The following is a 21,901-nucleotide window of genomic DNA, read 5'->3' as shown; positions in this document are numbered from 1 at the left end:
TAGGTCTATAGAAACTCTATAGAAATTATATAAAGCTCTATAGAAATTCTATGGAGACTCTAAAGAAATTCTATAGAAACTCTGTAAAAACTATAATAGGTCTATAGAAACTTTATAGAAATTATATAAAGCTCCATAGAAACTCTATAGAAATTATATAGAGCTGTATACAAATTCTATAACATTTTCTATAGAACTTCCATGAAAACGTTTCACTTTTCTATAGAAACCCAACAACTTTCTATAGAAAATGAGTAGCCAAACAATGTTTATTTTCTATGGGTGGTTGAGATCTTCAGCTTGAAATAAATACAAGTCCGCTATTAGACCTTCTTTCATGCGACAGCAAATCGTTTGTTAGGCATAGGCGAAAAGAGTACTGTAATAAAATCTAAAGTCAATTTTTCATCTGTTTCAGTGCGTACTGCAATTTATTGAAATATCAATAAAATATTTAGGATAACAATATAAAAACGAAATTACACATATATACATACACATAAAAATATACTATTATACACTATTAGTATTAAATATTGTTTTTGCAGTTGAATAACTAGTAGTTGGTTCGGTGTCTTTTATATATATATTCTGGATTGTTTTGGTTGTACCTTGTGGGAAATAGGGATAATATCACTTTAAAAAGATCAAGGTTTTGGATAAATTAAATAACTAATTTAGAATTAAAAATATAAAATTAATAATTACACATCAGCATACACTTTACCGGTCAGTTATGAGTTGGAGTAATGAATAAAAGAATTAATAACAAGGTGCAACAAAATATACAAAACATAAAAACTATTCAGTATCTTCTTCCTGCTGTGGCTCCTGTGCGCTAACCTTCTGTGTTTTGTTCATCTCTTTTACTTTGTTGGCCAATGACTGTCGCAGCAAAAAAACAGCTTTACAGTATAATCTGGTAAAGAGATGGCGAGATCTATAAAACAATAGAATAAGGACAGAATTGTTTATATCATGATATAGGCTTAAAACTTGTTGTTTTTATTTAAGCAATGAAGTAGGTCTTTTCTTTTGAAGGCACAAAACGAATTAAATTCTTAATTAGCTAGGCCTAGCTTCCCTAACCAATCCCAAGTCACCATATGTAGGCCTAGTAGTAGTAGGCCTTACTTTAGCTGGCTTGTTGGCCTGATTCTCATAGGCCTACTACTATTTAGGCCAAAAAGCATAGATTCTTATATTATGTAACTCATATATGGTATGTGTAAGCTAGGTTAATAATACAATACTAATTAACCAACCTTTGGCTAAGACTGTACATGATTCAAAGTATTCATCTTTCTTCAAATAAAATTAGAGGTTAGCTTGCTTGGCTGCTACACAATTAAAATCCTCCCGCCGATTTTCTTCTTGCAGTTGCACCAAGCTATCCCATGAGGCACTGCATGCACGGACCAATCCATTATGGCTTGGAGTAGTGTTTGTTAAAACCAGGGAGGTGTTAATTAACGACTCCCATTAATTAAACAATGAAAAATGATAATAATTGATGATATACAGTAAGCAAAAGTTGATATAATTCAAATACACAGTATTGATAATTAGTTCATGTTAATATTACAAATGTGTTCTATAGAATTAAATAAAAATATTTTTATAGAATTTATATCAACTATTCTATAGAATGATTCTATAAAATCTCTATTAAAATTCTATAGAGATTTCATAGAGTTTATATAGAAAAGCGTTGTATTGTTTTTCTATATTTTGTCCAAGTTAATTAGATTTTCAACAGTCTATAAAGAAAAATCATATTCCTTTACATGCAAAATTGTAAAAGGCATTATTGTATTGCTATTGCAATAAAAATTATAATAATTGATGATATACAGTAAGCAAAAGTTGATATAATTCAAGTACACAATGATAATTGGTTCATGTTAATTACAAAAATTATAAAAACAAAATTTGTTCAAATTTTGTCAAATCAAATAAATAGAATTTATATCAAATATTCTATAGAATTCGTTTATAGATTTTCTATAGAATGATTGAATAAAATCTCTATCAAAATTCTATAGAGATTTCATAGAATTTCTACAGAAAAGTGTTATATTGTTTTTCTGTATTTTGTCCAGATTTTAATTTGATTTTCAACAATCTATAAACTGGTAAAGAAAAATCCTATTCTTTTACATGCAAAATTGCTTATCATATAATTTTTTGTAAGCGATGAAAAAAAAAATTGTTATTGGCAAAATAAAAATGTAATTATCAATCCACTTCATTCCATGATCTTTCAATAATGGTGAGACAATGTATTAATCACATATATAAATTCATAAATAAATTCTATAGAAATTCTATAAAATTATAGGTTCTATAGAAAAAAAGAAACATTCTATAGACACAAAATAAATTCTATAGAAATTGAAATATGTTTCTATAGAAATTTTGTACTTCTATAGAATACCATAGAGCTCTATAAAATGTTCTATAGAACTCTATAGAATTCTATAGAACTTTTTTGTAAGGGTTCCCAGGCGGTCTCCCATCCAAGTACTAACCAGGCCCGACGTTGTTTAACTGCGGTGATCGGACGAGAACCGGTGTTTTCAACGTGGTATGGTTGTAGACATTCGGTTACTTGCGGTTCAAGATTATACCTTAGATAGATCTTATTGTTACTGTCATAAAAACATAATTGAAAGGTAAAAAAAATTTTGTTTAGTATAATTTAAAAAAGTTAAACATAGGTCTACGACACCAGGTATTCCCAGGCGGTCTCCCATCCAAGTACTAACCAGGCCCGACGTTGATTAACTGCGGTGATCGGACGAGAACCGGTGTTTTCAACGTGGTATGGTTGTAGACATTCGCTAACTTGCGGTTCAAGATTATAGAGATCTTATAGTCACTGTCTTAATCTCTACAAACACATATATCCTATAACCTAATACTTTTGGAATTTATTATAGAACATTTTCTAGGATTCAAATTAGCAGCTGCTGAAACCATGACTTTGGTATTTGCACACACTTCTGTTCAAGAAACACATAATTGAAAGGTAAAATAAACTTTGTTTAGTATAATTTAAAAAAAGTTAAACATAGGTCTACGACACCAGGTATTCCCAGGCGGTCTCCCATCCAAGTACTAACCAGGCCCGACGTTGTTTAACTGCGGTGATCGGACGAGAACCGGTGTTGTCAACGTGGTATGGTTGTAGACATTTGGTTACTTGCGGTTCAAGATTATACCTTAGATAGATCTTATTGTTACTGTCATAAAAACATAATTGAAAGGTAAAACAAATTTTGTTTAGTATAATTTAAAAAAGTTAAACATAGGTCTACGACACCAGGTATTCCCAGGCGGTCTCCCATCCAAGTACTAACCAGGCCCGACGTTGTTTAACTGCGGTGATCGGACGAGAACCGGTGTTTTCAACGTGGTATGGTTGTAGACATTCGTTAACTTGCGGTTCAAGATTATAGAGATCTTATAGTCACTGTCTTAATCTCTACAAACACATATATCCTATAACCTAATACTTTTGGAATTTATTATAGAACATTTTCTAGGATTCAAATTAGCAGCTGCTGAAACCATGACTTTGGTATTTGCACACACTTCTGTTCAAGAAACACATAATTGAAAGGTAAAATAAACTTTGTTTAGTATAATTTAAAAAAAGTTAAACATAGGTCTACGACACCAGGTATTCCCAGGCGGTCTCCCATCCAAGTACTAACCAGGCCCGACGTTGTTTAACTGCGGTGATCGGACGAGAACCGGTGTTTTCAACGTGGTATGGTCGTAGACATTCGGTTACTGAGTTGGGCGTTTTTTAATTAATAAAAAGACAATATAAAAGAAACAATAACACTGTACAAAGAAGCATAACACAATAGCGGCATGTACAAAAGCTTCAGGCCGCTTTGTTGCTAAGAAGCAAACGCGCACACAAGTGGACGCCCGCGTAGTACAGTGACGTTTGTACGGTCACCACAGCAGCAACATACAACAACAAACATGTCTTTGAACAACAACTTGTTTAACTTCAATGATCGGACGAGAACCATTGTTTTCAAGGCAGTTTAGTTGAAAAACTTTCGATTAACTTCGGTTACAGTTTGAATTTATTTACTTATACTATCATCAACAGTATAAACACATTTTGTCAAAATGTAAACATTTAAAAAAGACTATATTTTAGGATTATTAAAAAGATAAACACAGGTGTACGACACCAGATATTCCCAGGCAACCTGGTACGGTTGTAGACATTCGGTTACTTGCGGTTCAAGATTATACCTTAGATAGATCTTATTGTTACTGTCATAAAAACATAATTGAAAGGTAAAACAAATTTTGTTTAGTATAATTTAAAAAAGTTAAACATAGGTCTACGACACCAGGTATTCCCAGGCGGTCTCCCATCCAAGTACTAACCAGGCCCGACGTTGTTTAACTGCGGTGATCGGACGAGAACCGGTGTTTTCAACGTGGTATGGTTGTAGACATTCGCTAACTTGCGGTTCAAGATTATAGAGATCTTATAGTCACTGTCTTAATCTCTACAAACACATATATCCTATAACCTAATACTTTTGGAATTTATTATAGAACATTTTCTAGGATTCAAATTAGCAGCTGCTGAAACCATGACTTTGGTATTTGCACACACTTCTGTTCAAGAAACACATAATTGAAAGGTAAAATAAACTTTGTTTAGTATAATTTAAAAAAAGTTAAACATAGGTCTACGACACCAGGTATTCCCAGGCGGTCTCCCATCCAAGTACTAACCAGGCCCGACGTTGTTTAACTGCGGTGATCGGACGAGAACCGGTGTTTTCAACGTGGTATGGTTGTAGACATTCGTTAACTTGCGGTTCAAGATTATAGAGATCTTATAGTCACTGTCTTAATCTCTACAAACACATATATCCTATAACCTAATACTTTTGGAATTTATTATAGAACATTTTCTAGGATTCAAATTAGCAGCTGCTGAAACCATGACTTTGGTATTTGCACACACTTCTGTTCAAGAAACACATAATTGAAAGGTAAAATAAACTTTGTTTAGTATAATTTAAAAAAAGTTAAACATAGGTCTACGACACCAGGTATTCCCAGGCGGTCTCCCATCCAAGTACTAACCAGGCCCGACGTTGTTTAACTGCGGTGATCGGACGAGAACCGGTGTTTTCAACGTGGTATGGTCGTAGACATTCGGTTACTGAGTTGGGCGTTTTTTAATTAATAAAAAGACAATATAAAAGAAACAATAACACTGTACAAAGAAGCATAACACAATAGCGGCATGTACAAAAGCTTCAGGCCGCTTTGTTGCTAAGAAGCAAACGCGCACAGAAGTGGACGCCCGCGTAGTACAGTGACGTTTGTACGGTCACCACAGCAGCAACATACAACAACAAACATGTCTTTGAACAACAACTTGTTTAACTTCAATGATCGGACGAGAACCGTTGTTTTCAAGGCAGTTTAGTTGAAAAACTTTCGATTAACTTCGGTTACAGTTTGAATTTATTTACTTATACTATCATCAACAGTATAAACACATTTTGTCAAAATGTAAACATTTAAAAAAGACTATATTTTAGGATTATTAAAAAGATAAACACAGGTGTACGACACCAGATATTCCCAGGCAACCTGGTACGGTTGTAGACATTCGGTTACTTGCGGTTCAAGATTATACCTTAGATAGATTTTATAGTTACTGTCATAAAAACATAATTGAAAGGTAAAATAAACTTTGTTTAGTATAATTAAAAAAAAAGTTAAACATAGGTCTACGACACCAGGTATTCCCAGGCGGTCTCCCATCCAAGTACTAACCAGGCCCGACGTTGTTTAACTGCGGTGATCGGACGAGAACCGGTGTTTTCAACGTGGTATGGTTGTAGACATTCGGTTACTTGCGGTTCAAGATTATACTTTAGATAGATCTTATTGTTACTGTCATAAAAACATAATTGAAAGGTAAAACAAATTTTGTTTAGTATAATTTAAAAAAGTTAAACATAGGTCTACGACACCAGGTATTCCCAGGCGGTCTCCCATCCAAGTACTAACCAGGCCCGACGTTGTTTAACTGCGGTGATCGGACGAGAACCGGTGTTTTCAACGTGGTATGGTTGTAGACATTCGCTAACTTGCGGTTCAAGATTATAGAGATCTTATAGTCACTGTCTTAATCTCTACAAACACATATATCCTATAACCTAATACTTTTGGAATTTATTATAGAACATTTTCTAGGATTCAAATTAGCAGCTGCTGAAACCATGACTTTGGTATTTGCACACACTTCTGTTCAAGAAACACATAATTGAAAGGTAAAATAAACTTTGTTTAGTATAATTTGAAAAAAGTTAAACATAGGTCTACGACACCAGGTATTCCCAGGCGGTCTCCCATCCAAGTACTAACCAGGCCCGACGTTGTTTAACTGCGGTGATCGGACGAGAACCGGTGTTTTCAACGTGGTATGGTTGTAGACATTCGCTAACTTGCGGTTCAAGATTATAGAGATCTTATAGTCACTGTCTTAATCTCTACAAACACATATATCCTATAACCTAATACTTTTGGAATTTATTATAGAACATTTTCTAGGATTCAAATTAGCAGCTGCTGAAACCATGACTTTGGTATTTGCACACACTTCTGTTCAAGAAACACATAATTGAAAGGAAAAATAAACTTTGTTTAGTATAATTTAAAAAAAGTTAAACATAGGTCTACGACACCAGGTATTCCCAGGCGGTCTCCCATCCAAGTACTAACCAGGCCCGACGTTGTTTAACTGCGGTGATCGGACGAGAACCGGTGTTGTCAACGTGGTATGGTCGTAGACATTCGGTTACTGAGTTGGGCGTTTTTTAATTAATAAAAAGACAATATAAAAGAAACAATAACACTGTACAAAGAAGCATAACACAATAGCGGCATGTACAAAAGCTTCAGGCCGCTTTGTTGCTAAGAAGCAAACGCGCACACAAGTGGACGCCCGCGTAGTACAGTGACGTTTGTACGGTCACCACAGCAGCAACATACAACAACAAACATGTCTTTGAACAACAACTTGTTTAACTTCAATGATCGGACGAGAACCGTTGTTTTCAAGGCAGTTTAGTTGAAAAACTTTCGATTAACTTCGGTTACAGTTTGAATTTATTTACTTATACTATCATCAACAGTATAAACACATTTTGTCAAAATCTAAACATTTAAAAAAGACTATATTTTAGGATTATTAAAAAGATAAACACAGGTGTACGACACCAGATATTCCCAGGCAACCTGGTACGGTTGTAGACATTCGGTTACTTGCGGTTCAAGATTATACCTTAGATAGATCTTATAGTTACTGTCATAAAAACATAATTGAAAGGTAAAATAAACTTTGTTTAGTATAATTTAAAAAAAAGTTAAACATAGGTCTACGACACCAGGTATTCCCAGGCGGTCTCCCATCCAAGTACTAACCAGGCCCGACGTTGTTTAACTGCGGTGATCGGACGAGAACCGGTGTTTTCAACGTGGTATGGTTGTAGACATTCGGTTACTTGCGGTTCAAGATTATACCTTAGATAGATCTTATTGTTACTGTCATAAAAACATAATTGAAAGGTAAAACAAATTTTGTTTAGTATAATTTAAAAAAGTTAAACATAGGTCTACGACACCAGGTATTCCCAGGCGGTCTCCCATCCAAGTACTAACCAGGCCCGACGTTGTTTAACTGCGGTGATCGGACGAGAACCGGTGTTTTCAACGTGGTATGGTTGTAGACATTCGTTAACTTGCGGTTCAAGATTATAGAGATCTTATAGTCACTGTCTTAATCTCTACAAACACATATATCCTATAACCTAATACTTTTGGAATTTATTATAGAACATTTTCTAGGATTCAAATTAGCAGCTGCTGAAACCATGACTTTGGTATTTGCACACACTTCTGTTCAAGAAACACATAATTGAAAGGTAAAATAAACTTTGTTTAGTATAATTTAAAAAAAGTTAAACATAGGTCTACGACACCAGTTATTCCCAGGCGGTCTCCCATCCAAGTACTAACCAGGCCCGACGTTGTTTAACTGCGGTGATCGGACGAGAACCGGTGTTTTCAACGTGGTATGGTCGTAGACATTCGGTTACTGAGTTGGGCGTTTTTTAATTAATAAAAAGATAATATAAAAGAAACAATAACACTGTACAAAGAAGCATAACACAATAGCGGCATGTACAAAAGCTTCAGGCCGCTTTGTTGCTAAGAAGCAAACGCGCACACAAGTGGACGCCCGCGTAGTACAGTGACGTTTGTACGGTCACCACAGCAGCAACATACAACAACAAACATGTCTTTGAACAACAACTTGTTTAACTTCAATGATCGGACGAGAACCGTTGTTTTCAAGGCAGTTTAGTTGAAAAACTTTCGATTAACTTCGGTTACAGTTTGAATTTATTTACTTATACTATCATCAACAGTATAAACACATTTTGTCAAAATGTAAACATTTAAAAAAGACTATATTTGAGGATTATTAAAAAGATAAACACAGGTGTACGACACCAGATATTCCCAGGCAACCTGGTACGGTTGTAGACATTCGGTTACTTGCGGTTCAAGATTATACCTTAGATAGATCTTATAGTTACTGTCATAACAACATAATTGAAAGGTAAAATAAACTTTGTTTAGTATAATTTTTAAAAAAGTTAAACATAGGTCTACGACACCAGGTATTCCCAGGCGGTCTCCCATCCAAGTACTAACCAGGCCCGACGTTGTTTAACTGCGGTGATCGGACGAGAACCGGTGTTTTCAACGTGGTATGGTTGTAGACATTCGGTTACTTGCGGTTCAAGATTATACCTTAGATAGATCTTATTGTTACTGTCATAAAAACATAATTGAAAGGTAAAACAAATTTTGTTTAGTATAATTTAAAAAAGTTAAACATAGGTCTACGACACCAGGTATTCCCAGGCGGTCTCCCATCCAAGTACTAACCAGGCCCGACGTTGTTTAACTGCGGTGATCGGACGAGAACCGGTGTTTTCAACGTGGTATGGTTGTAGACATTCGCTAACTTGCGGTTCAAGATTATAGAGATCTTATAGTCACTGTCTTAATCTCTACAAACACATATATCCTATAACCTAATACTTTTGGAATTTATTATAGAACATTTTCTAGGATTCAAATTAGCAGCTGCTGAAACCATGACTTTGGTATTTGCACACACTTCTGTTCAAGAAACACATAATTGAAAGGTAAAATAAACTTTGTTTAGTATAATTTAAAAAAAGTTAAACATAGGTCTACGACACCAGGTATTCCCAGGCGGTCTCCCATCCAAGTACTAACCAGGCCCGACGTTGTTTAACTGCGGTGATCGGACGAGAACCGGTGTTTTCAACGTGGTATGGTTGTAGACATTCGTTAACTTGCGGTTCAAGATTATAGAGATCTTATAGTCACTGTCTTAATCTCTACAAACACATATATCCTATAACCTAATACTTTTGGAATTTATTATAGAACATTTTCTAGGATTCAAATTAGCAGCTGCTGAAACCATGACTTTGGTATTTGCACACACTTCTGTTCAAGAAACACATAATTGAAAGGTAAAATAAACTTTGTTTAGTATAATTTAAAAAAAGTTAAACATAGGTCTACGACACCAGGTATTCCCAGGCGGTCTCCCATCCAAGTACTAACCAGGCCCGACGTTGTTTAACTGCGGTGATCGGACGAGAACCGGTGTTTTCAACGTGGTATGGTCGTAGACATTCGGTTACTGAGTTGGGCGTTTTTTAATTAATAAAAAGATAATATAAAAGAAACAATAACACTGTACAAAGAAGCATAACACAATAGCGGCATGTACAAAAGCTTCAGGCCGCTTTGTTGCTAAGAAGCAAACGCGCACACAAGTGGACGCCCGCGTAGTACAGTGACGTTTGTACGGTCACCACAGCAGCAACATACAACAACAAACATGTCTTTGAACAACAACTTGTTTAACTTCAATGATCGGACGAGAACCGTTGTTTTCAAGGCAGTTTAGTTGAAAAACTTTCGATTAACTTCGGTTACAGTTTGAATTTATTTACTTATACTATCATCAACAGTATAAACACATTTTGTCAAAATGTAAACATTTAAAAAAGACTATATTTGAGGATTATTAAAAAGATAAACACAGGTGTACGACACCAGATATTCCCAGGCAACCTGGTACGATTGTAGACATTCGGTTACTTGCGGTTCAAGATTATACCTTAGATAGATCTTATAGTTACTGTCATAACAACATAATTGAAAGGTAAAATAAACTTTGTTTAGTATAATTTAAAAAAAAGTTAAACATAGGTCTACGACACCAGGTATTCCCAGGCGGTCTCCCATCCAAGTACTAACCAGGCCCGACGTTGTTTAACTGCGGTAATCGGACGAGCACCGGTGTTTTCAACGTGGTATGGTTGTAGACATTCGGTTACTTGCGGTTCAAGATTATACCTTAGATAGATCTTATTGTTACTGTCATAAAAACATAATTGAAAGGTAAAAAAAATTTTGTTTAGTATAATTTAAAAAAGTTAAACATAGGTCTACGACACCAGGTATTCCCAGGCGGTCTCCCATCCAAGTACTAACCAGGCCCGACGTTGTTTAACTGCGGTGATCGGACGAGAACCGGTGTTTTCAACGTGGTATGGTTGTAGACATTCGCTAACTTGCGGTTCAAGATTATAGAGATCTTATAGTCACTGTCTTAATCTCTACAAACACATATATCCTATAACCTAATACTTTTGGAATTTATTATAGAACATTTTCTAGGATTCAAATTAGCAGCTGCTGAAACCATGACTTTGGTATTTGCACACACTTCTGTTCAAGAAACACATAATTGAAAGGTAAAATAAACTTTGTTTAGTATAATTTAAAAAAAGTTAAACATAGGTCTACGACACCAGGTATTCCCAGGCGGTCTCCCATCCAAGTACTAACCAGGCCCGACGTTGTTTAACTGCGGTGATCGGACGAGAACCGGTGTTTTCAACGTGGTATGGTTGTAGACATTCGCTAACTTGCGGTTCAAGATTATAGAGATCTTATAGTCACTGTCTTAATCTCTACAAACACATATATCCTATAACCTAATACTTTTGGAATTTATTATAGAACATTTTCTAGGATTCAAATTAGCAGCTGCTGAAACCATGACTTTGGTATTTACACACACTTCTGTTCAAGAAACACATAATTGAAAGGTAAAATAAACTTTGTTTAGTATAATTTAAAAAAAGTTAAACATAGGTCTACGACACCAGGTATTCCCAGGCGGTCTCCCATCCAAGTACTAACCAGGCCCGACGTTGTTTAACTGCGGTGATCGGACGAGAACCGGTGTTTTCAACGTGGTATGGTTGTAGACATTCGGTTACTTGCGGTTCAAGATTATACCTTAGATAGATCTTATTGTTACTGTCATAAAAACATAATTGAAAGGTAAAACAAATTTTGTTTAGTATAATTTAAAAAAGTTAAACATAGGTCTACGACACCAGGTATTCCCAGGCGGTCTCCCATCCAAGTACTAACCAGGCCCGACGTTGATTAACTGCGGTGATCGGACGAGAACCGGTGTTTTCAACGTGGTATGGTTGTAGACATTCGCTAACTTGCGGTTCAAGATTATAGAGATCTTATAGTCACTGTCTTAATCTCTACAAACACATATATCCTATAACCTAATACTTTTGGAATTTATTATAGAACATTTTCTAGGATTCAAATTAGCAGCTGCTGAAACCATGACTTTGGTATTTGCACACACTTCTGTTCAAGAAACACATAATTGAAAGGTAAAATAAACTTTGTTTAGTATAATTTAAAAAAAGTTAAACATAGGTCTACGACACCAGGTATTCCCAGGCGGTCTCCCATCCAAGTACTAACCAGGCCCGACGTTGTTTAACTGCGGTGATCGGACGAGAACCGGTGTTGTCAACGTGGTATGGTTGTAGACATTTGGTTACTTGCGGTTCAAGATTATACCTTAGATAGATCTTATTGTTACTGTCATAAAAACATAATTGAAAGGTAAAACAAATTTTGTTTAGTATAATTTAAAAAAGTTAAACATAGGTCTACGACACCAGGTATTCCCAGGCGGTCTCCCATCCAAGTACTAACCAGGCCCGACGTTGTTTAACTGCGGTGATCGGACGAGAACCGGTGTTTTCAACGTGGTATGGTTGTAGACATTCGTTAACTTGCGGTTCAAGATTATAGAGATCTTATAGTCACTGTCTTAATCTCTACAAACACATATATCCTATAACCTAATACTTTTGGAATTTATTATAGAACATTTTCTAGGATTCAAATTAGCAGCTGCTGAAACCATGACTTTGGTATTTGCACACACTTCTGTTCAAGAAACACATAATTGAAAGGTAAAATAAACTTTGTTTAGTATAATTTAAAAAAAGTTAAACATAGGTCTACGACACCAGGTATTCCCAGGCGGTCTCCCATCCAAGTACTAACCAGGCCCGACGTTGTTTAACTGCGGTGATCGGACGAGAACCGGTGTTTTCAACGTGGTATGGTCGTAGACATTCGGTTACTGAGTTGGGCGTTTTTTAATTAATAAAAAGACAATATAAAAGAAACAATAACACTGTACAAAGAAGCATAACACAATAGCGGCATGTACAAAAGCTTCAGGCCGCTTTGTTGCTAAGAAGCAAACGCGCACACAAGTGGACGCCCGCGTAGTACAGTGACGTTTGTACGGTCACCACAGCAGCAACATACAACAACAAACATGTCTTTGAACAACAACTTGTTTAACTTCAATGATCGGACGAGAACCATTGTTTTCAAGGCAGTTTAGTTGAAAAACTTTCGATTAACTTCGGTTACAGTTTGAATTTATTTACTTATACTATCATCAACAGTATAAACACATTTTGTCAAAATGTAAACATTTAAAAAAGACTATATTTTAGGATTATTAAAAAGATAAACACAGGTGTACGACACCAGATATTCCCAGGCAACCTGGTACGGTTGTAGACATTCGGTTACTTGCGGTTCAAGATTATACCTTAGATAGATCTTATTGTTACTGTCATAAAAACATAATTGAAAGGTAAAACAAATTTTGTTTAGTATAATTTAAAAAAGTTAAACATAGGTCTACGACACCAGGTATTCCCAGGCGGTCTCCCATCCAAGTACTAACCAGGCCCGACGTTGTTTAACTGCGGTGATCGGACGAGAACCGGTGTTTTCAACGTGGTATGGTTGTAGACATTCGCTAACTTGCGGTTCAAGATTATAGAGATCTTATAGTCACTGTCTTAATCTCTACAAACACATATATCCTATAACCTAATACTTTTGGAATTTATTATAGAACATTTTCTAGGATTCAAATTAGCAGCTGCTGAAACCATGACTTTGGTATTTGCACACACTTCTGTTCAAGAAACACATAATTGAAAGGTAAAATAAACTTTGTTTAGTATAATTTAAAAAAAGTTAAACATAGGTCTACGACACCAGGTATTCCCAGGCGGTCTCCCATCCAAGTACTAACCAGGCCCGACGTTGTTTAACTGCGGTGATCGGACGAGAACCGGTGTTTTCAACGTGGTATGGTTGTAGACATTCGTTAACTTGCGGTTCAAGATTATAGAGATCTTATAGTCACTGTCTTAATCTCTACAAACACATATATCCTATAACCTAATACTTTTGGAATTTATTATAGAACATTTTCTAGGATTCAAATTAGCAGCTGCTGAAACCATGACTTTGGTATTTGCACACACTTCTGTTCAAGAAACACATAATTGAAAGGTAAAATAAACTTTGTTTAGTATAATTTAAAAAAAGTTAAACATAGGTCTACGACACCAGGTATTCCCAGGCGGTCTCCCATCCAAGTACTAACCAGGCCCGACGTTGTTTAACTGCGGTGATCGGACGAGAACCGGTGTTTTCAACGTGGTATGGTCGTAGACATTCGGTTACTGAGTTGGGCGTTTTTTAATTAATAAAAAGACAATATAAAAGAAACAATAACACTGTACAAAGAAGCATAACACAATAGCGGCATGTACAAAAGCTTCAGGCCGCTTTGTTGCTAAGAAGCAAACGCGCACAGAAGTGGACGCCCGCGTAGTACAGTGACGTTTGTACGGTCACCACAGCAGCAACATACAACAACAAACATGTCTTTGAACAACAACTTGTTTAACTTCAATGATCGGACGAGAACCGTTGTTTTCAAGGCAGTTTAGTTGAAAAACTTTCGATTAACTTCGGTTACAGTTTGAATTTATTTACTTATACTATCATCAACAGTATAAACACATTTTGTCAAAATGTAAACATTTAAAAAAGACTATATTTTAGGATTATTAAAAAGATAAACACAGGTGTACGACACCAGATATTCCCAGGCAACCTGGTACGGTTGTAGACATTCGGTTACTTGCGGTTCAAGATTATACCTTAGATAGATTTTATAGTTACTGTCATAAAAACATAATTGAAAGGTAAAATAAACTTTGTTTAGTATAATTAAAAAAAAAGTTAAACATAGGTCTACGACACCAGGTATTCCCAGGCGGTCTCCCATCCAAGTACTAACCAGGCCCGACGTTGTTTAACTGCGGTGATCGGACGAGAACCGGTGTTTTCAACGTGGTATGGTTGTAGACATTCGGTTACTTGCGGTTCAAGATTATACTTTAGATAGATCTTATTGTTACTGTCATAAAAACATAATTGAAAGGTAAAACAAATTTTGTTTAGTATAATTTAAAAAAGTTAAACATAGGTCTACGACACCAGGTATTCCCAGGCGGTCTCCCATCCAAGTACTAACCAGGCCCGACGTTGTTTAACTGCGGTGATCGGACGAGAACCGGTGTTTTCAACGTGGTATGGTTGTAGACATTCGCTAACTTGCGGTTCAAGATTATAGAGATCTTATAGTCACTGTCTTAATCTCTACAAACACATATATCCTATAACCTAATACTTTTGGAATTTATTATAGAACATTTTCTAGGATTCAAATTAGCAGCTGCTGAAACCATGACTTTGGTATTTGCACACACTTCTGTTCAAGAAACACATAATTGAAAGGTAAAATAAACTTTGTTTAGTATAATTTGAAAAAAGTTAAACATAGGTCTACGACACCAGGTATTCCCAGGCGGTCTCCCATCCAAGTACTAACCAGGCCCGACGTTGTTTAACTGCGGTGATCGGACGAGAACCGGTGTTTTCAACGTGGTATGGTTGTAGACATTCGCTAACTTGCGGTTCAAGATTATAGAGATCTTATAGTCACTGTCTTAATCTCTACAAACACATATATCCTATAACCTAATACTTTTGGAATTTATTATAGAACATTTTCTAGGATTCAAATTAGCAGCTGCTGAAACCATGACTTTGGTATTTGCACACACTTCTGTTCAAGAAACACATAATTGAAAGGAAAAATAAACTTTGTTTAGTATAATTTAAAAAAAGTTAAACATAGGTCTACGACACCAGGTATTCCCAGGCGGTCTCCCATCCAAGTACTAACCAGGCCCGACGTTGTTTAACTGCGGTGATCGGACGAGAACCGGTGTTGTCAACGTGGTATGGTCGTAGACATTCGGTTACTGAGTTGGGCGTTTTTTAATTAATAAAAAGACAATATAAAAGAAACAATAACACTGTACAAAGAAGCATAACACAATAGCGGCATGTACAAAAGCTTCAGGCCGCTTTGTTGCTAAGAAGCAAACGCGCACACAAGTGGACGCCCGCGTAGTACAGTGACGTTTGTACGGTCACCACAGCAGCAACATACAACAACAAACATGTCTTTGAACAACAACTTGTTTAACTTCAATGATCGGACGAGAACCGTTGTTTTCAAGGCAGTTTAGTTGAAAAACTTTCGATTAACTTCGGTTACAGTTTGAATTTATTTACTTATACTATCATCAACAGTATAAACACATTTTGTCAAAATCTAAACATTTAAAAAAGACTATATTTTAGGATTATTAAAAAGATAAACACAGGTGTACGACACCAGATATTCCCAGGCAACCTGGTACGGTTGTAGACATTCGGTTACTTGCGGTTCAAGATTATACCTTAGATAGATCTTATAGTTACTGTCATAAAAACATAATTGAAAGGTAAAATAAACTTTGTTTAGTATAATTTAAAAAAAAGTTAAACATAGGTCTACGACACCAGGTATTCCCAGGCGGTCTCCCATCCAAGTACTAACCAGGCCCGACGTTGTTTAACTGCGGTGATCGGACGAGAACCGGTGTTTTCAACGTGGTATGGTTGTAGACATTCGGTTACTTGCGGTTCAAGATTATACCTTAGATAGATCTTATTGTTACTGTCATAAAAACATAATTGAAAGGTAAAACAAATTTTGTTTAGTATAATTTAAAAAAGTTAAACATAGGTCTACGACACCAGGTATTCCCAGGCGGTCTCCCATCCAAGTACTAACCAGGCCCGACGTTGTTTAACTGCGGTGATCGGACGAGAACCGGTGTTTTCAACGTGGTATGGTTGTAGACATTCGTTAACTTGCGGTTCAAGATTATAGAGATCTTATAGTCACTGTCTTAATCTCTACAAACACATATATCCTATAACCTAATACTTTTGGAATTTATTATAGAACATTTTCTAGGATTCAAATTAGCAGCTGCTGAAACCATGACTTTGGTATTTGCACACACTTCTGTTCAAGAAACACATAATTGAAAGGTAAAATAAACTTTGTTTAGTATAATTTAAAAAAAGTTAAACATAGGTCTACGACACCAGTTATTCCCAGGCGGTCTCCCATCCAAGTACTAACCAGGCCCGACGTTGTTTAACTGCGGTGATCGGACGAGAACCGGTGTTTTCAACGTGGTATGGTCGTAGACATTCGGTTACTGAGTTGGGCGTTTTTTAATTAATAAAAAGATAATATAAAAGAAACAATAACACTGTACAAAGAAGCATAACACAATAGCGGCATGTACAAAAGCTTCAGGCCGCTTTGTTGCTAAGAAGCAAACGCGCACACAAGTGGACGCCCGCGTAGTACAGTGACGTTTGTACGGTCACCACAGCAGCAACATACAACAACAAACATGTCTTTGAACAACAACTTGTTTAACTTCAATGATCGGACGAGAACCGTTGTTTTCAAGGCAGTTTAGTTGAAAAACTTTCGATTAACTTCGGTTACAGTTTGAATTTATTTACTTATACTATCATCAACAGTATAAACACATTTTGTCAAAATGTAAACATTTAAAAAAGACTATATTTGAGGATTATTAAAAAGATAAACACAGGTGTACGACACCAGATATTCCCAGGCAACCTGGTACGGTTGTAGACATTCGGTTACTTGCGGTTCAAGATTATACCTTAGATAGATCTTATAGTTACTGTCATAACAACATAATTGAAAGGTAAAATAAACTTTGTTTAGTATAATTTTTAAAAAAGTTAAACATAGGTCTACGACACCAGGTATTCCCAGGCGGTCTCCCATCCAAGTACTAACCAGGCCCGACGTTGTTTAACTGCGGTGATCGGACGAGAACCGGTGTTTTCAACGTGGTATGGTTGTAGACATTCGGTTACTTGCGGTTCAAGATTATACCTTAGATAGATCTTATTGTTACTGTCATAAAAACATAATTGAAAGGTAAAACAAATTTTGTTTAGTATAATTTAAAAAAGTTAAACATAGGTCTACGACACCAGGTATTCCCAGGCGGTCTCCCATCCAAGTACTAACCAGGCCCGACGTTGTTTAACTGCGGTGATCGGACGAGAACCGGTGTTTTCAACGTGGTATGGTTGTAGACATTCGCTAACTTGCGGTTCAAGATTATAGAGATCTTATAGTCACTGTCTTAATCTCTACAAACACATATATCCTATAACCTAATACTTTTGGAATTTATTATAGAACATTTTCTAGGATTCAAATTAGCAGCTGCTGAAACCATGACTTTGGTATTTGCACACACTTCTGTTCAAGAAACACATAATTGAAAGGTAAAATAAACTTTGTTTAGTATAATTTAAAAAAAGTTAAACATAGGTCTACGACACCAGGTATTCCCAGGCGGTCTCCCATCCAAGTACTAACCAGGCCCGACGTTGTTTAACTGCGGTGATCGGACGAGAACCGGTGTTTTCAACGTGGTATGGTTGTAGACATTCGTTAACTTGCGGTTCAAGATTATAGAGATCTTATAGTCACTGTCTTAATCTCTACAAACACATATATCCTATAACCTAATACTTTTGGAATTTATTATAGAACATTTTCTAGGATTCAAATTAGCAGCTGCTGAAACCATGACTTTGGTATTTGCACACACTTCTGTTCAAGAAACACATAATTGAAAGGTAAAATAAACTTTGTTTAGTATAATTTAAAAAAAGTTAAACATAGGTCTACGACACCAGGTATTCCCAGGCGGTCTCCCATCCAAGTACTAACCAGGCCCGACGTTGTTTAACTGCGGTGATCGGACGAGAACCGGTGTTTTCAACGTGGTATGGTCGTAGACATTCGGTTACTGAGTTGGGCGTTTTTTAATTAATAAAAAGATAATATAAAAGAAACAATAACACTGTACAAAGAAGCATAACACAATAGCGGCATGTACAAAAGCTTCAGGCCGCTTTGTTGCTAAGAAGCAAACGCGCACACAAGTGGACGCCCGCGTAGTACAGTGACGTTTGTACGGTCACCACAGCAGCAACATACAACAACAAACATGTCTTTGAACAACAACTTGTTTAACTTCAATGATCGGACGAGAACCGTTGTTTTCAAGGCAGTTTAGTTGAAAAACTTTCGATTAACTTCGGTTACAGTTTGAATTTATTTACTTATACTATCATCAACAGTATAAACACATTTTGTCAAAATGTAAACATTTAAAAAAGACTATATTTGAGGATTATTAAAAAGATAAACACAGGTGTACGACACCAGATATTCCCAGGCAACCTGGTACGATTGTAGACATTCGGTTACTTGCGGTTCAAGATTATACCTTAGATAGATCTTATAGTTACTGTCATAACAACATAATTGAAAGGTAAAATAAACTTTGTTTAGTATAATTTAAAAAAAAGTTAAACATAGGTCTACGACACCAGGTATTCCCAGGCGGTCTCCCATCCAAGTACTAACCAGGCCCGACGTTGTTTAACTGCGGTAATCGGACGAGCACCGGTGTTTTCAACGTGGTATGGTTGTAGACATTCGGTTACTTGCGGTTCAAGATTATACCTTAGATAGATCTTATTGTTACTGTCATAAAAACATAATTGAAAGGTAAAAAAAATTTTGTTTAGTATAATTTAAAAAAGTTAAACATAGGTCTACGACACCAGGTATTCCCAGGCGGTCTCCCATCCAAGTACTAACCAGGCCCGACGTTGTTTAACTGCGGTGATCGGACGAGAACCGGTGTTTTCAACGTGGTATGGTTGTAGACATTCGCTAACTTGCGGTTCAAGATTATAGAGATCTTATAGTCACTGTCTTAATCTCTACAAACACATATATCCTATAACCTAATACTTTTGGAATTTATTATAGAACATTTTCTAGGATTCAAATTAGCAGCTGCTGAAACCATGACTTTGGTATTTGCACACACTTCTGTTCAAGAAACACATAATTGAAAGGTAAAATAAACTTTGTTTAGTATAATTTAAAAAAAGTTAAACATAGGTCTACGACACCAGGTATTCCCAGGCGGTCTCCCATCCAAGTACTAACCAGGCCCGACGTTGTTTAACTGCGGTGATCGGACGAGAACCGGTGTTTTCAACGTGGTATGGTTGTAGACATTCGCTAACTTGCGGTTCAAGATTATAGAGATCTTATAGTCACTGTCTTAATCTCTACAAACACATATATCCTATAACCTAATACTTTTGGAATTTATTATAGAACATTTTCTAGGATTCAAATTAGCAGCTGCTGAAACCATGACTTTGGTATTTACACACACTTCTGTTCAAGAAACACATAATTGAAAGGTAAAATAAACTTTGTTTAGTATAATTTAAAAAAAGTTAAACATAGGTCTACGACACCAGGTATTCCCAGGCGGTCTCCCATCCAAGTACTAACCAGGCCCGACGTTGTTTAACTGCGGTGATCGGACGAGAACCGGTGTTTTCAACGTGGTATGGTTGTAGACATTCGTTAACTTGCGGTTCAAGATTATAGAGATCTTATAGTCACTGTCTTAATCTCTACAAACACATATATCCTATAACCTAATACTTTTGGAATTTATTATAGAACATTTTCTAGGATTCAAATTAGCAGCTGCTGAAACCATGACTTTGGTATTTGCACACACTTCTGTTCAAGAAACACATAATTGAAAGGTAAAATAAACTTTGTTTAGTATAATTTAAAAAAAAGTTAAACATAGGTCTACGACACCAGGTATTCCCAGGCGGTCTCCCATCCAAGTACTAACCAGGCCCGACGTTGTTTAACTGCGGTGATCGGACGAGAACCGGTGTTTTCAACGTGGTATGGTTGTAGACATTCGGTTACTTGCGGTTCAAGATTATACCTTAGATAGATCTTATTGTTACTGTCATAAAAACATAATTGAAAGGTAAAACAAATTTTGTTTAGTATAATTTAAAAAAGTTAAACATAGGTCTACGACACCAGGTATTCCCAGGCGGTCTCCCATCCAAGTACTAACCAGGCCCGACGTTGTTTAACTGCGGTGATCGGACGAGAACCGGTGTTTTCAACGTGGTATGGTTGTAGACATTCGCTAACTTGCGGTTCAAGATTATAGAGATCTTATAGTCACTGTCTTAATCTCTACAAACACATATATCCTATAACCTAATACTTTTGGAATTTATTATAGAACATTTTCTAGGATTCAAATTAGCAGCTGCTGAAACCATGACTTTGGTATTTGCACACACTTCTGTTCAAGAAACACATAATTGAAAGGTAAAATAAACTTTGTTTAGTATAATTTGAAAAAAGTTAAACATAGGTCTACGACACCAGGTATTCCCAGGCGGTCTCCCATCCAAGTACTAACCAGGCCCGACGTTGTTTAACTGCGGTGATCGGACGAGAACCGGTGTTTTCAACGTGGTATGGTTGTAGACATTCGCTAACTTGCGGTTCAAGATTATAGAGATCTTATAGTCACTGTCTTAATCTCTACAAACACATATATCCTATAACCTAATACTTTTGGAATTTATTATAGAACATTTTCTAGGATTCAAATTAGCAGCTGCTGAAACCATGACTTTGGTATTTGCACACACTTCTGTTCAAGAAACACATAATTGAAAGGAAAAATAAACTTTGTTTAGTATAATTTAAAAAAAGTTAAACATAGGTCTACGACACCAGGTATTCCCAGGCGGTCTCCCATCCAAGTACTAACCAGGCCCGACGTTGTTTAACTGCGGTGATCGGACGAGAACCGGTGTTGTCAACGTGGTATGGTCGTAGACATTCGGTTACTGAGTTGGGCGTTTTTTAATTAATAAAAAGACAATATAAAAGAAACAATAACACTGTACAAAGAAGCATAACACAATAGCGGCATGTACAAAAGCTTCAGGCCGCTTTGTTGCTAAGAAGCAAACGCGCACACAAGTGGACGCCCGCGTAGTACAGTGACGTTTGTACGGTCACCACAGCAGCAACATACAACAACAAACATGTCTTTGAACAACAACTTGTTTAACTTCAATGATCGGACGAGAACCGTTGTTTTCAAGGCAGTTT

The 21,901-nt window shown here is 36.3% G+C and overlaps 48 non-coding genes and 1 pseudogene across 48 annotated transcripts; all 49 read right to left on the bottom strand.

Moving 5' to 3' along the window:
• Positions 1–2,475: 2,475 nt before the first annotated feature.
• On the bottom strand, positions 2,476–2,601 carry LOC144846687 (5S ribosomal RNA; annotated as a pseudogene).
• Positions 2,602–2,719: 118 nt separating this feature from the next.
• Positions 2,720–2,838, bottom strand: LOC144846464 (5S ribosomal RNA). The gene has a single exon (XR_013613082.1). It is a non-coding gene; the product is annotated as a 5S ribosomal RNA (ribosomal RNA).
• Positions 2,839–3,076: 238 nt separating this feature from the next.
• On the bottom strand, positions 3,077–3,195 carry LOC144846488 (5S ribosomal RNA). The gene has a single exon (XR_013613104.1). It is a non-coding gene; the product is annotated as a 5S ribosomal RNA (ribosomal RNA).
• A 118-nt stretch (positions 3,196–3,313) lies between these two features.
• LOC144846333 (5S ribosomal RNA) lies at positions 3,314–3,432 on the bottom strand. Its single transcript, XR_013612955.1, has one exon. It is a non-coding gene; the product is annotated as a 5S ribosomal RNA (ribosomal RNA).
• A 238-nt stretch (positions 3,433–3,670) lies between these two features.
• On the bottom strand, positions 3,671–3,789 carry LOC144847075 (5S ribosomal RNA). The gene has a single exon (XR_013613649.1). It is a non-coding gene; the product is annotated as a 5S ribosomal RNA (ribosomal RNA).
• Positions 3,790–4,370: 581 nt separating this feature from the next.
• LOC144846332 (5S ribosomal RNA) lies at positions 4,371–4,489 on the bottom strand. Its single transcript, XR_013612954.1, has one exon. It is a non-coding gene; the product is annotated as a 5S ribosomal RNA (ribosomal RNA).
• Positions 4,490–4,727: 238 nt separating this feature from the next.
• On the bottom strand, positions 4,728–4,846 carry LOC144846331 (5S ribosomal RNA). The gene has a single exon (XR_013612953.1). It is a non-coding gene; the product is annotated as a 5S ribosomal RNA (ribosomal RNA).
• A 238-nt stretch (positions 4,847–5,084) lies between these two features.
• On the bottom strand, positions 5,085–5,203 carry LOC144847064 (5S ribosomal RNA). The gene has a single exon (XR_013613638.1). It is a non-coding gene; the product is annotated as a 5S ribosomal RNA (ribosomal RNA).
• Positions 5,204–5,786: 583 nt separating this feature from the next.
• On the bottom strand, positions 5,787–5,905 carry LOC144846330 (5S ribosomal RNA). The gene has a single exon (XR_013612952.1). It is a non-coding gene; the product is annotated as a 5S ribosomal RNA (ribosomal RNA).
• Positions 5,906–6,023: 118 nt separating this feature from the next.
• LOC144846329 (5S ribosomal RNA) lies at positions 6,024–6,142 on the bottom strand. Its single transcript, XR_013612951.1, has one exon. It is a non-coding gene; the product is annotated as a 5S ribosomal RNA (ribosomal RNA).
• Positions 6,143–6,380: 238 nt separating this feature from the next.
• LOC144846328 (5S ribosomal RNA) lies at positions 6,381–6,499 on the bottom strand. Its single transcript, XR_013612950.1, has one exon. It is a non-coding gene; the product is annotated as a 5S ribosomal RNA (ribosomal RNA).
• Positions 6,500–6,737: 238 nt separating this feature from the next.
• Positions 6,738–6,856, bottom strand: LOC144846977 (5S ribosomal RNA). Its single transcript, XR_013613554.1, has one exon. It is a non-coding gene; the product is annotated as a 5S ribosomal RNA (ribosomal RNA).
• Positions 6,857–7,439: 583 nt separating this feature from the next.
• On the bottom strand, positions 7,440–7,558 carry LOC144846327 (5S ribosomal RNA). The gene has a single exon (XR_013612949.1). It is a non-coding gene; the product is annotated as a 5S ribosomal RNA (ribosomal RNA).
• A 118-nt stretch (positions 7,559–7,676) lies between these two features.
• LOC144846326 (5S ribosomal RNA) lies at positions 7,677–7,795 on the bottom strand. Its single transcript, XR_013612948.1, has one exon. It is a non-coding gene; the product is annotated as a 5S ribosomal RNA (ribosomal RNA).
• A 238-nt stretch (positions 7,796–8,033) lies between these two features.
• On the bottom strand, positions 8,034–8,152 carry LOC144847031 (5S ribosomal RNA). Its single transcript, XR_013613606.1, has one exon. It is a non-coding gene; the product is annotated as a 5S ribosomal RNA (ribosomal RNA).
• A 583-nt stretch (positions 8,153–8,735) lies between these two features.
• Positions 8,736–8,854, bottom strand: LOC144846325 (5S ribosomal RNA). The gene has a single exon (XR_013612947.1). It is a non-coding gene; the product is annotated as a 5S ribosomal RNA (ribosomal RNA).
• A 118-nt stretch (positions 8,855–8,972) lies between these two features.
• LOC144846323 (5S ribosomal RNA) lies at positions 8,973–9,091 on the bottom strand. Its single transcript, XR_013612945.1, has one exon. It is a non-coding gene; the product is annotated as a 5S ribosomal RNA (ribosomal RNA).
• A 238-nt stretch (positions 9,092–9,329) lies between these two features.
• On the bottom strand, positions 9,330–9,448 carry LOC144846322 (5S ribosomal RNA). Its single transcript, XR_013612944.1, has one exon. It is a non-coding gene; the product is annotated as a 5S ribosomal RNA (ribosomal RNA).
• Positions 9,449–9,686: 238 nt separating this feature from the next.
• On the bottom strand, positions 9,687–9,805 carry LOC144847053 (5S ribosomal RNA). The gene has a single exon (XR_013613627.1). It is a non-coding gene; the product is annotated as a 5S ribosomal RNA (ribosomal RNA).
• Positions 9,806–10,388: 583 nt separating this feature from the next.
• LOC144846648 (5S ribosomal RNA) lies at positions 10,389–10,507 on the bottom strand. The gene has a single exon (XR_013613258.1). It is a non-coding gene; the product is annotated as a 5S ribosomal RNA (ribosomal RNA).
• Positions 10,508–10,625: 118 nt separating this feature from the next.
• Positions 10,626–10,744, bottom strand: LOC144846321 (5S ribosomal RNA). The gene has a single exon (XR_013612943.1). It is a non-coding gene; the product is annotated as a 5S ribosomal RNA (ribosomal RNA).
• Positions 10,745–10,982: 238 nt separating this feature from the next.
• On the bottom strand, positions 10,983–11,101 carry LOC144846320 (5S ribosomal RNA). Its single transcript, XR_013612942.1, has one exon. It is a non-coding gene; the product is annotated as a 5S ribosomal RNA (ribosomal RNA).
• Positions 11,102–11,339: 238 nt separating this feature from the next.
• Positions 11,340–11,458, bottom strand: LOC144846318 (5S ribosomal RNA). Its single transcript, XR_013612941.1, has one exon. It is a non-coding gene; the product is annotated as a 5S ribosomal RNA (ribosomal RNA).
• A 118-nt stretch (positions 11,459–11,576) lies between these two features.
• On the bottom strand, positions 11,577–11,695 carry LOC144846462 (5S ribosomal RNA). Its single transcript, XR_013613080.1, has one exon. It is a non-coding gene; the product is annotated as a 5S ribosomal RNA (ribosomal RNA).
• A 238-nt stretch (positions 11,696–11,933) lies between these two features.
• LOC144846486 (5S ribosomal RNA) lies at positions 11,934–12,052 on the bottom strand. The gene has a single exon (XR_013613102.1). It is a non-coding gene; the product is annotated as a 5S ribosomal RNA (ribosomal RNA).
• A 118-nt stretch (positions 12,053–12,170) lies between these two features.
• LOC144846317 (5S ribosomal RNA) lies at positions 12,171–12,289 on the bottom strand. Its single transcript, XR_013612940.1, has one exon. It is a non-coding gene; the product is annotated as a 5S ribosomal RNA (ribosomal RNA).
• Positions 12,290–12,527: 238 nt separating this feature from the next.
• On the bottom strand, positions 12,528–12,646 carry LOC144847042 (5S ribosomal RNA). The gene has a single exon (XR_013613616.1). It is a non-coding gene; the product is annotated as a 5S ribosomal RNA (ribosomal RNA).
• A 581-nt stretch (positions 12,647–13,227) lies between these two features.
• On the bottom strand, positions 13,228–13,346 carry LOC144846316 (5S ribosomal RNA). Its single transcript, XR_013612939.1, has one exon. It is a non-coding gene; the product is annotated as a 5S ribosomal RNA (ribosomal RNA).
• Positions 13,347–13,584: 238 nt separating this feature from the next.
• LOC144846315 (5S ribosomal RNA) lies at positions 13,585–13,703 on the bottom strand. The gene has a single exon (XR_013612938.1). It is a non-coding gene; the product is annotated as a 5S ribosomal RNA (ribosomal RNA).
• A 238-nt stretch (positions 13,704–13,941) lies between these two features.
• On the bottom strand, positions 13,942–14,060 carry LOC144847030 (5S ribosomal RNA). The gene has a single exon (XR_013613605.1). It is a non-coding gene; the product is annotated as a 5S ribosomal RNA (ribosomal RNA).
• A 583-nt stretch (positions 14,061–14,643) lies between these two features.
• On the bottom strand, positions 14,644–14,762 carry LOC144846314 (5S ribosomal RNA). Its single transcript, XR_013612937.1, has one exon. It is a non-coding gene; the product is annotated as a 5S ribosomal RNA (ribosomal RNA).
• A 118-nt stretch (positions 14,763–14,880) lies between these two features.
• On the bottom strand, positions 14,881–14,999 carry LOC144846313 (5S ribosomal RNA). The gene has a single exon (XR_013612936.1). It is a non-coding gene; the product is annotated as a 5S ribosomal RNA (ribosomal RNA).
• Positions 15,000–15,237: 238 nt separating this feature from the next.
• LOC144846311 (5S ribosomal RNA) lies at positions 15,238–15,356 on the bottom strand. Its single transcript, XR_013612933.1, has one exon. It is a non-coding gene; the product is annotated as a 5S ribosomal RNA (ribosomal RNA).
• Positions 15,357–15,594: 238 nt separating this feature from the next.
• LOC144846976 (5S ribosomal RNA) lies at positions 15,595–15,713 on the bottom strand. Its single transcript, XR_013613553.1, has one exon. It is a non-coding gene; the product is annotated as a 5S ribosomal RNA (ribosomal RNA).
• A 583-nt stretch (positions 15,714–16,296) lies between these two features.
• Positions 16,297–16,415, bottom strand: LOC144846310 (5S ribosomal RNA). The gene has a single exon (XR_013612932.1). It is a non-coding gene; the product is annotated as a 5S ribosomal RNA (ribosomal RNA).
• Positions 16,416–16,533: 118 nt separating this feature from the next.
• On the bottom strand, positions 16,534–16,652 carry LOC144846309 (5S ribosomal RNA). Its single transcript, XR_013612931.1, has one exon. It is a non-coding gene; the product is annotated as a 5S ribosomal RNA (ribosomal RNA).
• Positions 16,653–16,890: 238 nt separating this feature from the next.
• On the bottom strand, positions 16,891–17,009 carry LOC144847029 (5S ribosomal RNA). Its single transcript, XR_013613604.1, has one exon. It is a non-coding gene; the product is annotated as a 5S ribosomal RNA (ribosomal RNA).
• A 583-nt stretch (positions 17,010–17,592) lies between these two features.
• LOC144846308 (5S ribosomal RNA) lies at positions 17,593–17,711 on the bottom strand. The gene has a single exon (XR_013612930.1). It is a non-coding gene; the product is annotated as a 5S ribosomal RNA (ribosomal RNA).
• A 118-nt stretch (positions 17,712–17,829) lies between these two features.
• Positions 17,830–17,948, bottom strand: LOC144846307 (5S ribosomal RNA). The gene has a single exon (XR_013612929.1). It is a non-coding gene; the product is annotated as a 5S ribosomal RNA (ribosomal RNA).
• Positions 17,949–18,186: 238 nt separating this feature from the next.
• On the bottom strand, positions 18,187–18,305 carry LOC144846306 (5S ribosomal RNA). Its single transcript, XR_013612928.1, has one exon. It is a non-coding gene; the product is annotated as a 5S ribosomal RNA (ribosomal RNA).
• A 238-nt stretch (positions 18,306–18,543) lies between these two features.
• Positions 18,544–18,662, bottom strand: LOC144847019 (5S ribosomal RNA). The gene has a single exon (XR_013613594.1). It is a non-coding gene; the product is annotated as a 5S ribosomal RNA (ribosomal RNA).
• Positions 18,663–19,245: 583 nt separating this feature from the next.
• On the bottom strand, positions 19,246–19,364 carry LOC144846647 (5S ribosomal RNA). Its single transcript, XR_013613257.1, has one exon. It is a non-coding gene; the product is annotated as a 5S ribosomal RNA (ribosomal RNA).
• A 118-nt stretch (positions 19,365–19,482) lies between these two features.
• Positions 19,483–19,601, bottom strand: LOC144846305 (5S ribosomal RNA). Its single transcript, XR_013612927.1, has one exon. It is a non-coding gene; the product is annotated as a 5S ribosomal RNA (ribosomal RNA).
• Positions 19,602–19,839: 238 nt separating this feature from the next.
• Positions 19,840–19,958, bottom strand: LOC144846304 (5S ribosomal RNA). Its single transcript, XR_013612926.1, has one exon. It is a non-coding gene; the product is annotated as a 5S ribosomal RNA (ribosomal RNA).
• Positions 19,959–20,196: 238 nt separating this feature from the next.
• LOC144846303 (5S ribosomal RNA) lies at positions 20,197–20,315 on the bottom strand. The gene has a single exon (XR_013612925.1). It is a non-coding gene; the product is annotated as a 5S ribosomal RNA (ribosomal RNA).
• Positions 20,316–20,554: 239 nt separating this feature from the next.
• Positions 20,555–20,673, bottom strand: LOC144846302 (5S ribosomal RNA). Its single transcript, XR_013612924.1, has one exon. It is a non-coding gene; the product is annotated as a 5S ribosomal RNA (ribosomal RNA).
• Positions 20,674–20,791: 118 nt separating this feature from the next.
• LOC144846300 (5S ribosomal RNA) lies at positions 20,792–20,910 on the bottom strand. Its single transcript, XR_013612922.1, has one exon. It is a non-coding gene; the product is annotated as a 5S ribosomal RNA (ribosomal RNA).
• A 238-nt stretch (positions 20,911–21,148) lies between these two features.
• Positions 21,149–21,267, bottom strand: LOC144846299 (5S ribosomal RNA). The gene has a single exon (XR_013612921.1). It is a non-coding gene; the product is annotated as a 5S ribosomal RNA (ribosomal RNA).
• Positions 21,268–21,505: 238 nt separating this feature from the next.
• On the bottom strand, positions 21,506–21,624 carry LOC144846975 (5S ribosomal RNA). Its single transcript, XR_013613552.1, has one exon. It is a non-coding gene; the product is annotated as a 5S ribosomal RNA (ribosomal RNA).
• Positions 21,625–21,901: the final 277 nt, after the last annotated feature.

Source organism: Antedon bifida, chromosome 6, assembly GCF_963402885.1.
Source record: "Antedon bifida chromosome 6, ecAntBifi1.1, whole genome shotgun sequence".
In the NCBI taxonomy this organism is placed as follows: Eukaryota; Metazoa; Echinodermata; class Crinoidea; order Comatulida; family Antedonidae; genus Antedon; species Antedon bifida.
This window is presented reverse-complemented; position numbering and strand designations above follow the sequence as displayed.